Source organism: Ailuropoda melanoleuca, chromosome 5 (genome assembly GCF_002007445.2).
Source record: "Ailuropoda melanoleuca isolate Jingjing chromosome 5, ASM200744v2, whole genome shotgun sequence".
NCBI classification, from domain to species: Eukaryota; Metazoa; Chordata; class Mammalia; order Carnivora; family Ursidae; genus Ailuropoda; species Ailuropoda melanoleuca.
The window spans coordinates 1334371-1344834 of NC_048222.1; the positions used below are offsets into that span (position 1 = coordinate 1334371).

General features: G+C 45.3%; 1 non-coding gene across 1 annotated transcript; it reads right to left on the reverse strand.

Annotated features, from left to right (window-relative positions):
• Positions 1–9434: 9434 nt before the first annotated feature.
• TRNAI-UAU lies at positions 9435–9528 on the reverse strand. The gene is made up of 2 exons: positions 9491–9528; positions 9435–9470 (listed from the first exon to the last, which is right to left on the reverse strand). It is a non-coding gene; the product is annotated as a tRNA-Ile (tRNA).
• Positions 9529–10464: the final 936 nt, after the last annotated feature.

A 10464-nucleotide genomic window follows, 5' to 3' on the forward strand; every position in this document is an offset into this window, starting at 1 on the left:
CAGCCTCCAGGCTTTTTTTTTGTCAATTACTTTTAAAAATAACCTTTTCTGAACAGTTCATTTTCTTTTTTGGATCCTACATTTCAGGAAAAATAAGTAAAGTCCTTGTCTTGTTTTCTGCAAATGTAACATTTTGTCCTTTTCAAAAATAATTACACCAACATAAAAATTAGACACTGGGGAAACGTACTCAAAGTTTCCCGAGTATTATAGGAAGAACAAAAAAAATTACGAAAATTTTATATACGGTTTCTAAGGATATGAATTAGGCAACGGTTGGGATGTAGTGATTCCAAGCTTCCTGCTGGAAGAATTCAAGACAACACCATCTGGGATAAATTCTAATTAGGACCTCAAATATTTTTTTACTCTTTCAGTTGTTTTTATTCTTTCCCCCTTTCATTTATTAAGGTACAAATTACGTACAGTAAAGTATGCAAATCTTAAGTGCACAGCTTGATGATTTTTACAAACTTACATTCCTGTGTAACCACCTCAGCTCTCCCAGGATTCCTCTCCTTTGCTATCCTCCCAAAGTTAGCCACTGGTCGGAACATTCACTATACGTTGTCATTTATTTTGTACGTTCGCACACATCAAATCAAATTGAATCTGCAGTCTTCTATCTTGCTTCTTTCACTCAATATTGTCTTTGAGATTCATCTGTGTTTTTATCTGTGAAAACACTTTGGTCATTTTCATCAACTTCCATTTGGTCATACCACAACGTACTTGTCCATTCTAATGCCGATGGGCGTTTGGTTTCCCGTTCTAGGTTACAAAAATCATGGAAACTTCTTGTGCAAATTTTGGGTGTACATAAACCCTCAACTCCCAGATAAACAGACACATACATATATACATGTATACATAGGTACATAGATATGCAGATAGATGTATGACATTGCTGGGTCATGCATACTGGATGTATGTATTTTAACTTTATTAGATGTTGCTACACAGTTTTCCAAAATGCACGTATTAGTGTACACTATTAACAGCGACCTTAATGAGGCTTCTTGTCACTCCACAGACTAGCGCATACTGGATATTATCAGCCATGTTAATTGTGGCTTTTCAGGTCAGGATGTCGTGAAGTTTCTTTGTGACATTAATTTGTGTTTTTTGATGACTAAGAACACTAATTATTAAAAGGGAGAGACTAAGATATTTTTGGTGTTTCTCTGTTTTTTTTAATATTTACATTATGGGAGTATCTATTATTTGGATAATTGAAAAACTAATTTAACATATCCTATGTCAAAAAATGTATGAGATATTTGCAGTCAACAAACTCCACCTCCTATATAATGCAAAACATTATAGTATTTAGGTATGGACAAGGCCAAACACAAATCTTTCCTCTTTTGCTCAAACCTGCTGATAAGGCCAAACTCCTCACCAAGTCTTGTTCTTTGTCTCATCAGTGATTAGCTACGATGAGAAAAATTTGTCCCTGTGTTTCCCCTGGTTCAATGATTCGAGAAGGACTCACAGGACTCAGCATATAGTTGTCCTCACAGCTATTATTTGCTATACCAAAAGGATACAAAGCAGAGTCAGCAAAGGGAAAAGCACATGGGGCAAAGTCTGGAGGAAACCAGGTGCAAGTCATACAGGACAGGCTTAATTCCTTCAACCCAAAATTGTGACAACACATGAAAAATGTCTACCAGGGAAATTCACTGAAGACTCGGTACCCAAGATATTTGGGGGAGGCTGCCTAGCATATATTAAAACTCCAGACCCAGAAAGAAAGCACGTGTTCAGCAAGAAAAGTATGGTTTACATGCACAGCTTAGGCAGTGAGCCACTCCTGTCATCTGGGAAATGGTGGGAACCCTCTTAAAATCGAAGTTCCCAGATGCCAGTCAAGGGCCCACCTTGCAAGCAGGACTTTCTAAGGAGAATAGTCTCAGTCCTGCTATGCAAAATCTTTCTGTACAATCCCCCTGAAAGTAGCTGGACACAAATGAACACTTTCCATTCATCTGATGGAAGCTTCTCCAACACAAAACAATTCCAAGTAACCTCACCTGGAAGGTGTGTACCGTCCCATAAGAGTCCGGCAAACTACCCTGCAGGGAACACTCTGACCCTTCAATGTGGAGTGCTCTCCCGATCGCAAGAGCCTAAATAAAGTCCGTGTCCTCATTTACCTGGTTTTTGTCTTTGACAGATTGGTGTTCTGAGTCGCACAGGAGTAAAAGCCCACCTGAGAACCCATCTCATCCACCCAGACAAGGAGTCCTCCCAAGCGTGCTGTGCTCCTTTCCTCACGGATCCCACGGGGAGCCCAGCTCCTCATCCAGGTGCTCCAGACATTCGTCTATGGAGCTTGGTAAGGATTTAATTTTGCTTCCTTGTTTGAGAGTTCTTTAGGTTTGGTGTTGTTGCTGGCTTTTGTTTTACTTTGGTATTATGGGTAACTCCAAATCCACCCCGAAATCCCCCTCAAAAGCCCCCACCATTACATGCTTTGGCACTATGGTGACAATTCAGTTCATTTCCTCCCCAAATGGCAGAATTTAACTCCTAGAACTAGCTCTTTTCAGTATGTCCTTGATTATTTAAGATATCAAAGTCTTCCCACTTTTGAAACAGCTAAGGTTATTTATAATCACATCACTGCCTATGTTGACTTTTTAAAATAGACTTTATTCTTTAGAACATTTTTAAATTTACATAAAAATTGTACGGAAAGTACAGTGTTCCCATATTCCTTCTTCTCCCAACTTCAGAAATTCCCCTATTATTAGCGTCTTGTGATTTGTTTGTTACAACGGATGACCCAAGACTGAGGCATTGTTAGTAGCTAAAGTCCACAGTTTACATTAGAATCTATTCTTTGTGTTGTACAGTTCGATGGATTTTGAAAAACGCATTAGTTGAATGACTAGTAGGCATTGCGATGTAGCGTGAGGCTACTACCAACCTTCTGATGACGCGTCAGAAGGAGGATTATCAGACCTCAGTGGACCACGGGCCACTGAGACTGTCAAAAGTGAAGCCGTGTGTAAGGGTGGATTACTGTGCAGTCGGTCCCCACCTTATGACGGTTCAGTTTACAATGGTGAAAAAGCAATACACGTTCAGTGGAAAGCATACTTTGAATTTTGATTGTTTCCCAGGGTGTGATGTGGGTGAGATCCTCTCTGGTGATGCTGGGCAGTGAGCCGCAGCGACTGGTCAGCCCCGCGATCACGAGGGTCAACAACCCACACACTGAAAACCATTCTGGCCCCACACAGCCATTCTGCTTTTCACTTTCAGTACACTGTTCAATGAATTATGTGGGATATTGAACACTTTATTACAAAATAAGCTTTGTGCTAGATGATTTTGTCCAACTGTAGGCTAACATAAGCATTCTGAGCACATTTAAGGTGAGCGAAACTAAGCTATGATGTTCTGTAAGTTAAGTGTATTAAATGCATTTTTGACTTATGATATTTTCAATTTATGGTGGGTTGTAGGGACGTAAACCTCTTGTAAGTCAAGAAAGATCTGTATTTGTAAATATTTTCTATTCATTTCCCTTGTTTTTTGTTTTATACTTTGTTTTCCACCCCGTTTCTGCTTTCTTTGGGTTTACTGAACATTCCCTGTGATTCTCACCAGCTGTGATTCACTCTGACCCCCTCTCCAGGTTTTGGGTCGGCAGGCTGCCCTGTGACCTCAGTATTCTGATATAACCAAGGAGAGTTATTAATTTTCAGAGTGTTCACCTTTTCTCTTGTTCTGAGGATGAGAGTGGTGAGTCCCAAACTTTTCGCATGTTGGAGCAGAAATGGAAAGTCTTCTGTGTTCACTTTTAAAATCTTACTGTCACTTGGTTAAATAGGCAGCCAAGTATTGTTTCTCGATAACCTGTGATCCTATTTAGTTAGGTGTTTACTACGTCACAACTTTCAATATTTTTCCTCCTCAAATCAAATCCTGATGTCATTTGCATCTAAATCGGGCTGAGATTTCCCAAAGGGCTCCTAGAAGACTTGCTCTTTAATATTGTAATAAGAGGGGTGTTAGAAATAATTAAATTTATTTGCTATATTACTATCAATCAGTTTCTTGAGAAGCATTGTTAAATCGGAAGAGATGTTTAGCCCTCTACCTGAGTTAGTCAAACAGCAAAGTGCAGGGGCACAGTCCCCTAGACTTCCCTCGCTTCTGATGCTATTTGCAAGTTTTGAGGTTTCCCCGAAATACCTCTGGGTTCGATACTTTGCTAGAAGGAGTCACAGAACTCATCAAAGCTGTTAGACTCACTGGTTACAGCGTATTACAGGGAAAGGACACAGATTAAAATCAGCCAAAAGAAAACACACATAAAGCAGATTCTGGCAGGGTTCCAAAATGAAACTTGTGCTGTCCTCAGGGTTAACGTACCCTCCTGGCATCGATGTGTGACCCTGCACGGAGTATTGTCAGCTCAGGAAGTTCACCTGAGTTTCCATGTCCAGAGTTTTTATTGGGGCTTCATTATATCGGCCTAAGTGATTGATTACCCATGTGCTTGAACTTACTCTCCAGGCTGACTGATAGAGCAACAAAGCCCTCCCCCTAAATCACATGGTTGGTCTTTCTGACATGATGAGAGTATGTGGCCAGGTCCACCCTAAAACTATATCCTACTGTACATAGATCATCTCCTAATAGCCGATGCAAAGGCCTGACCTCTCTTTGGGCATAGCTCAAGTTTTCACCACATGGGAAGGGGTGGGCTCCTCTCCACACACTCACCTAGAATGGGCTCTGGCAAAGAAGAGAATATAAATCATTCTATTTCTTAAAGAAACTAATAATATTAGTAAAATAAAGGAAACGTCCAATGTTTCCGGTGTGTGGGCCCCGCTCCTGGGCTCCCAGGAGGCTCTACTCTAACATTTACCCAGGTCAGGATGACTCAGCAAAACCTCAGAGCGGGCTCTATTTCTGCCCCGAGCACTTTGTACATCTGCTTCGTTAAAAAAAATAACCAAAAAGGAGCTTTCCAAGCATAAAGATAAGAAAAATGTTAAAATATCCCTAGTTCCAATTAGATTAAAGTCATATGGCCTTGCACATACTAAAAACATTACATGAAGTCTGTAACTTTCTGGAATGTTCTTCATCATGATGATTGGTAACTTTTTAAAATGTAAAAAACATATGTAACCCTGTACCAGGTATTCCTTCCCCAGAACACTCTCTTCTTTATGAAGAATGTGTATCCTGGGCAGCTGACCTAACTTGGACTCAAATAAAACTCTTCTCTTTCCTCTTTAAAAATTAGACTAGGGAGGACCTTTATCTCTACAAACATTTGGAACCAGAGGAATGTATTATCTAGGCAAAAAATAAAAATAAACAAAATTGTTATGTGAAATATAACTTGGACGTGACAAAAGACACAAAAGTAGGCCATATTTGTAATGGATAAAATCACTTGCAGAGCTTTTTAAAGATCTGGATCTTTTCAATCTGCAGAAATAGAAATGGAAGCCGGGAGAAATAAATAGTAAAGAGACCCAAAAGGTCAGAATTGTAAGAAATGTTTCTTGGTCAACAATTTAAAATTCTATCACTCCATAAATAGTTTTTTTAAATGGGGATTGGCCACAGGGGTGCCTGGGTGGTGCAATTGGTTAAGAGTTGGACACTTGGTTTCGCTCAGGTCGTGATCTTGGGGCCTGGGATCGAGCCTCACATTGGGCTTGTAGTCAGCATGGAGTCTGCTTGGGGTTCTCTCTCTCCTCTCTAATAAATAAAATCTTTTTAAAAGCTTACTGGACACATACGACGAGGGACATATTTAAAGCAGACAATCTGGCCCTTTCTGGTGACGGCAGTGTGAGGTCTGGACGGTCGGGGGTCCCTCTACAAGGGGCTAAAACAAACTACCAATTCCACTTGTCAGCCAAGCGAATGTGTTAATCTTCATTTGGCAGAAGCATATGTCAACTCTAGAAAAGCCTTGAGTTGTAAAGTTTGAAATATCCAGTATTTTCACCCGGAACAATCAAAAGAAACACACTTTTTTTCCTTCTCATCATTCCCATCCAAACCACCTCACTTTTTCCTCCTTTCTCTGTTGTCTTCCTCTTCTCTCACCAAAGTTCTGAGTTTATGCCACTGGACCGTTTTGAGACTCTATGGGTATTTCTGAATATTTTCTACATGTCTCATAACTAACTATGTGATTCAAAGTGAAAAGTTAAAAAAAATCATGGTAATTGTCCTCGATAAGCAAACTAGTAGGAAAGACAATTGTGTATATAAATACATCTTTTTTACAATGAGATAAATGCAATTTTAATACTACAACTGATCTATTAGTAAGAGGGAAAAAACCATCAGATTTTTTTTCTGGGCCATGATGAATGAGCAGAGATCTGTCATGTAGACCAGATGAAGAGTGTTGTGGGTAGAGAAAGGAGTCAAACAGGCCTCCTGCTTTTTTATCTGCATTGGCAAATTCCTTCTCTGACCTTTGACTTTACATTCTTTAGTGAAAGAAACTGCAAGACAAAACAAAACTCTCTCGTTAATATTGTTCATTTCTCAGTATCTATGTTGAACCTTCATTTTGCTAAAATAAATGAATTAAGTCAAACAAAACAAAAGAAACTCTCACTCTAAGGAGCTAAGTGGGAAGACAGCGGGAGCCTCCGTGAGGCCACAGGTGGAGAAAATTTACTGAGAGGTACACTGAGTCAGGAAGTGAGCGGGGTACTGAAGAAACAAAAGCAGTTAAAATACAGTCCTTGCCCCCTATCCCTCCAGCAGCTTCTGATCCAACAAGTGAGGGAGGAAAGCAGAGAGAAGCCTGAGCTAATGCATCGGGGTGTGGCCTGGCCGAGCAGGCAAAGCTCACAGGACAGCATCCCGCAGGCCTGCAGTCACCAGCGGAGAAGTGGACACAAGGAAAGAGAAACGAGCCAGGGCAAAATGAGGGTATTTTTCAAGGCACAGAGGCCTTTGGGAACATGGACTACGAGCAGGGAAATGCTGAGACATTAAGAGGTAAGAGACAATCAAGAAGTCTCAGGAACAGGTTAATAAGGGGAGCAGAGAGAAGGAATCAAAAATGAATCTCGGCTGCAGAGATGAGCATAGCATTATACTAAGTAAAAGAAGTCTAACGCAGAAGCCCACACACCGTATGGCCCCATTTACACAAACTTCTAGAAAAGGCAACAAGATAGCAATGGAAAGCAGATCAGGGTTGGCCAGGGGGCAGGCATGAGGGAATGCTCGATTACACAAGTGGGGGAGGAAACTCCCAGGGGAGGGTGCTCTTCTCCATCTCACAAAGGGTAAGTGATGACCCTGGCAAAGCAGGGTTTGTCAGAGCTGTCCCCACGACAAGGCCCAGAAGCTGGGAATGTGCTGCCTCACGGGGCGAAAGGGGTTTTGCAGAGCTCCTTGAGGTAAGGATCTTAAAATAGGGAGATCATCCTGGATTATCCAGCGGGTCCAATATAATCATAGGGTCCTTCAGAGATGGAAGAGAGGTGTTAGAGCCAGAGAAGAAGATGCCACAACAGCAGCAAACACCAGAGTCGTTCACTTGCCGGCTTTGATGGTAGAAGGTGGCCACGAGCCAGGGACTGTGGGCAGGCTCTAGAAGGTGGAACAGCCAAGACAAAGGACTCTCGCCCAGAGCTCCCAGAAGACCACAGCCCAGCCAGCAGCCGGGTTTCAGCACGCAGGGAGAGCCAACGTAGACTTCTGGCCTACAGAACTGTAAGACAACAATTTTGTGCTATTTGAAGCCACCAGGTTGGTGAAAATCTTACTAAAAAGGAGACACCAGAGAGAAAACTGCATTGCTGTGTTCTGTTTTGAACAGCTCCACAGAAGCTGGTGTGATCAGAGTCATTGCAGTTGTAAAATCAAGCCTTGGAAACTGGGGACAGCCTAGCCCTTGGTAGGTCAGAGACTCCCAGAGCACACAGCAGAACCCCTGGGAACACTTCTCTCGTTTCCTCGGTCACCGCCACTGGCTCACCGTCTCAACTCCGATGGTAAATAACGTTGCCTCAGGCACTACCTTTATGAAAGCGGCGGAAGCGTCTCTTCTGTTGGAAAACGTGCTGGTGTTTCTGGGCCAGGCCCACAGCGAGGACTTTGTGTTTGTTCTCCCTCTGCCTGAAGCGGTCTTGGACCGTGTGTATCCAAGACCTCCTTCCTGACCTCCAGGCCTCTGCTGAGAGGCCACTCGCCCAGAGAGGCCTTCGGTAACAGCCCTACATAACACAGCATTCCCAGGCCGACCCTGGCATCGTCCCTCCCTCCTATCCTGTTTTTAGTTTTCTCTATGAAACTTCATCTACTTGTATATTTATTTTTAGCTGGTCACTGTGGATTCCCTCCTGCTAGAACTTACCTTCCAAGGCCAGAGGCTTCCTCTTTCTACGTCACCAGAGTAACCTCGCACCTAGAATGGACCGGGCAGGAAACGTAGGCGTTGCATGTTTATTACGCAACTGAGAGAAAGAGCACAGGAGAGGGAATGGACTGAAGCAGGACAATTTTCTCACGCGTTGCTGTGACAGACCTGCGGGAATTTGGGTCAGAAACGCGCGGTTGGTCAGCAGGGCGCCTGGCTCTGGGTTCAAAGGTGGGGGGGAGAAATGGTACACGGTCATCAGTATTTACAGAGAGGTCGTGATCAAAGGCATGAACGTAATACAGAGAATGCGCCTATCATTAGTGGAGAGGAAAGCGGGGGACAGAACTGTCAGGAACATCATACTTAAGGAAGAGAGAAGGAGGGTTCGCAGAGACAGAATAAATCCAGGAGACACTGGATCAAAGCAGAGTAACCTTGAATCACTGATTTCAGACATAGCGTCAGAATCAATGTATTTGTCCAAACAGGACTTGTTTATTTTCTGATGAAAATACTTACCAGCCACCCCTGCCGGATGTTTGACTGCTGGACGCTGGCTTGTGTGACTCAAATCACATTAAGATTTCACAGGTGGAATTCAGCATCCCAGCGAAGATGCTCTTTCTCCGCTCCGGGGTGGGGGGGCTTCCGCACCTCCCCGAGCCCCCGGAGCTGACCCGGAGCCGACCCCGGGAGCTGACCTCCGGAACTGACCAAACCGCAGAGCGGAGGACCCAGGTTTTCCGCTCCCCTGCGCAGTTCCCAAAGGGCTGAGGATTCCTCTAAAGAAAGGAACGGGGAAAGGAGGAGGGGTGTTCCTGTGAAGCTGCTTAATGGCTGTAAGGTCTCAGGTGTAGGAGAACTTCCTTGGGTAAATTCCATTTGCCTCCTTCTGGTCTGTGGTTTCTTCCTGTTCGAATGCCTTCTTTAATCTTGGAAATATCCGCGGTCTCAGCATGGAAAATAAAATACCCTCCTTCCAGCTTTTTCTTCGAAGAGGAGGGGGGGGAAATGCATTAGAATAAAAAGAATCAGAAATCGTGAAGGGAAGAAAACATGCTCCAGGTGAGGCTCGAACTCACAACCTCGGCATCACCCGCACATATACTGCTGTATAAGTACCGCGCGCTAACCGATTGCGCCACTGGAGCATGCTTTCCCCGCAGCGCCGGCGCGCGCTCTACAGAGCCTCGGGCCAGGGCGCGACCGTCCCCGCGCCGCCACCGGCAGCGCGCGGTGCCGCAGGGTCGCCTCCCGCACCTGCCGCCCGCCTACGCGGCCGCCAGCCTTCCCTGCAAACCCGCTGTGGTCTGGACGCCTCCCTCCCTCCGGGGAGAGGGCAGTGCTTCTTCCCCGGAGCTACTGGGGACCCAGGACGCGCCCTTCACGAGCCCCGAGCAACTGCGGAGGAGAACGGGCGCGCGGACTCCGGCTCTTCCTCGCCTTCCCTGCAAGAAGGGAACGACGTCCGTGGAAGACGCGAACCGTTTGGCCGAGGCGCGGCCTCCGAGCGCACAGCCGGCTGCTCGGGGATGCTCCTAGCGGACCCGGGACCCCGAGGAGCCGAGTCCGCCAGCCCGGGCTCCGCGGGTCCCCGGGCGGCACCCCGGTCGAGTCCGCGCACCCGCAGGCTGCGTCTCCTCTTCCCCACAACCTCCCGGGCGTGCCTGAAAACCAAGTCAGAGCCGGCTGCTCGGACACTTCTTGCAGGAAACCTGCAGGAGTTGTGACCACTCCTCGTTTGTGCTGCCTGCTACAGCGGCCAAGGCCGTGTCCGCACCCCCGCCCCCCGCTCCTCCCCGTCTCGGTCTCGCAGGCGCCTTGCAGGTAATGCACCTCAGCGACGCCGTGCCCACCCGTGACCCTCGTCCCCTCCCTGGGCCTCTCAGTAGAAAGGCCGGTTGTGTGCTTTTCTCCGTGTGCTTGCTTATTTGTTTGATTTTGGCCTAGGGAAATTGCAGTGGTCAAAGTACACACACCCAAGGTCCGAAGCCTTTTGGCTTTTATGAAATAATTCCCATAAGTAGAAGGAGAACTGGGTAAAATAAAGAAGGGAATAGCCTGCCTGTTCTCGACCCCACAGCGCC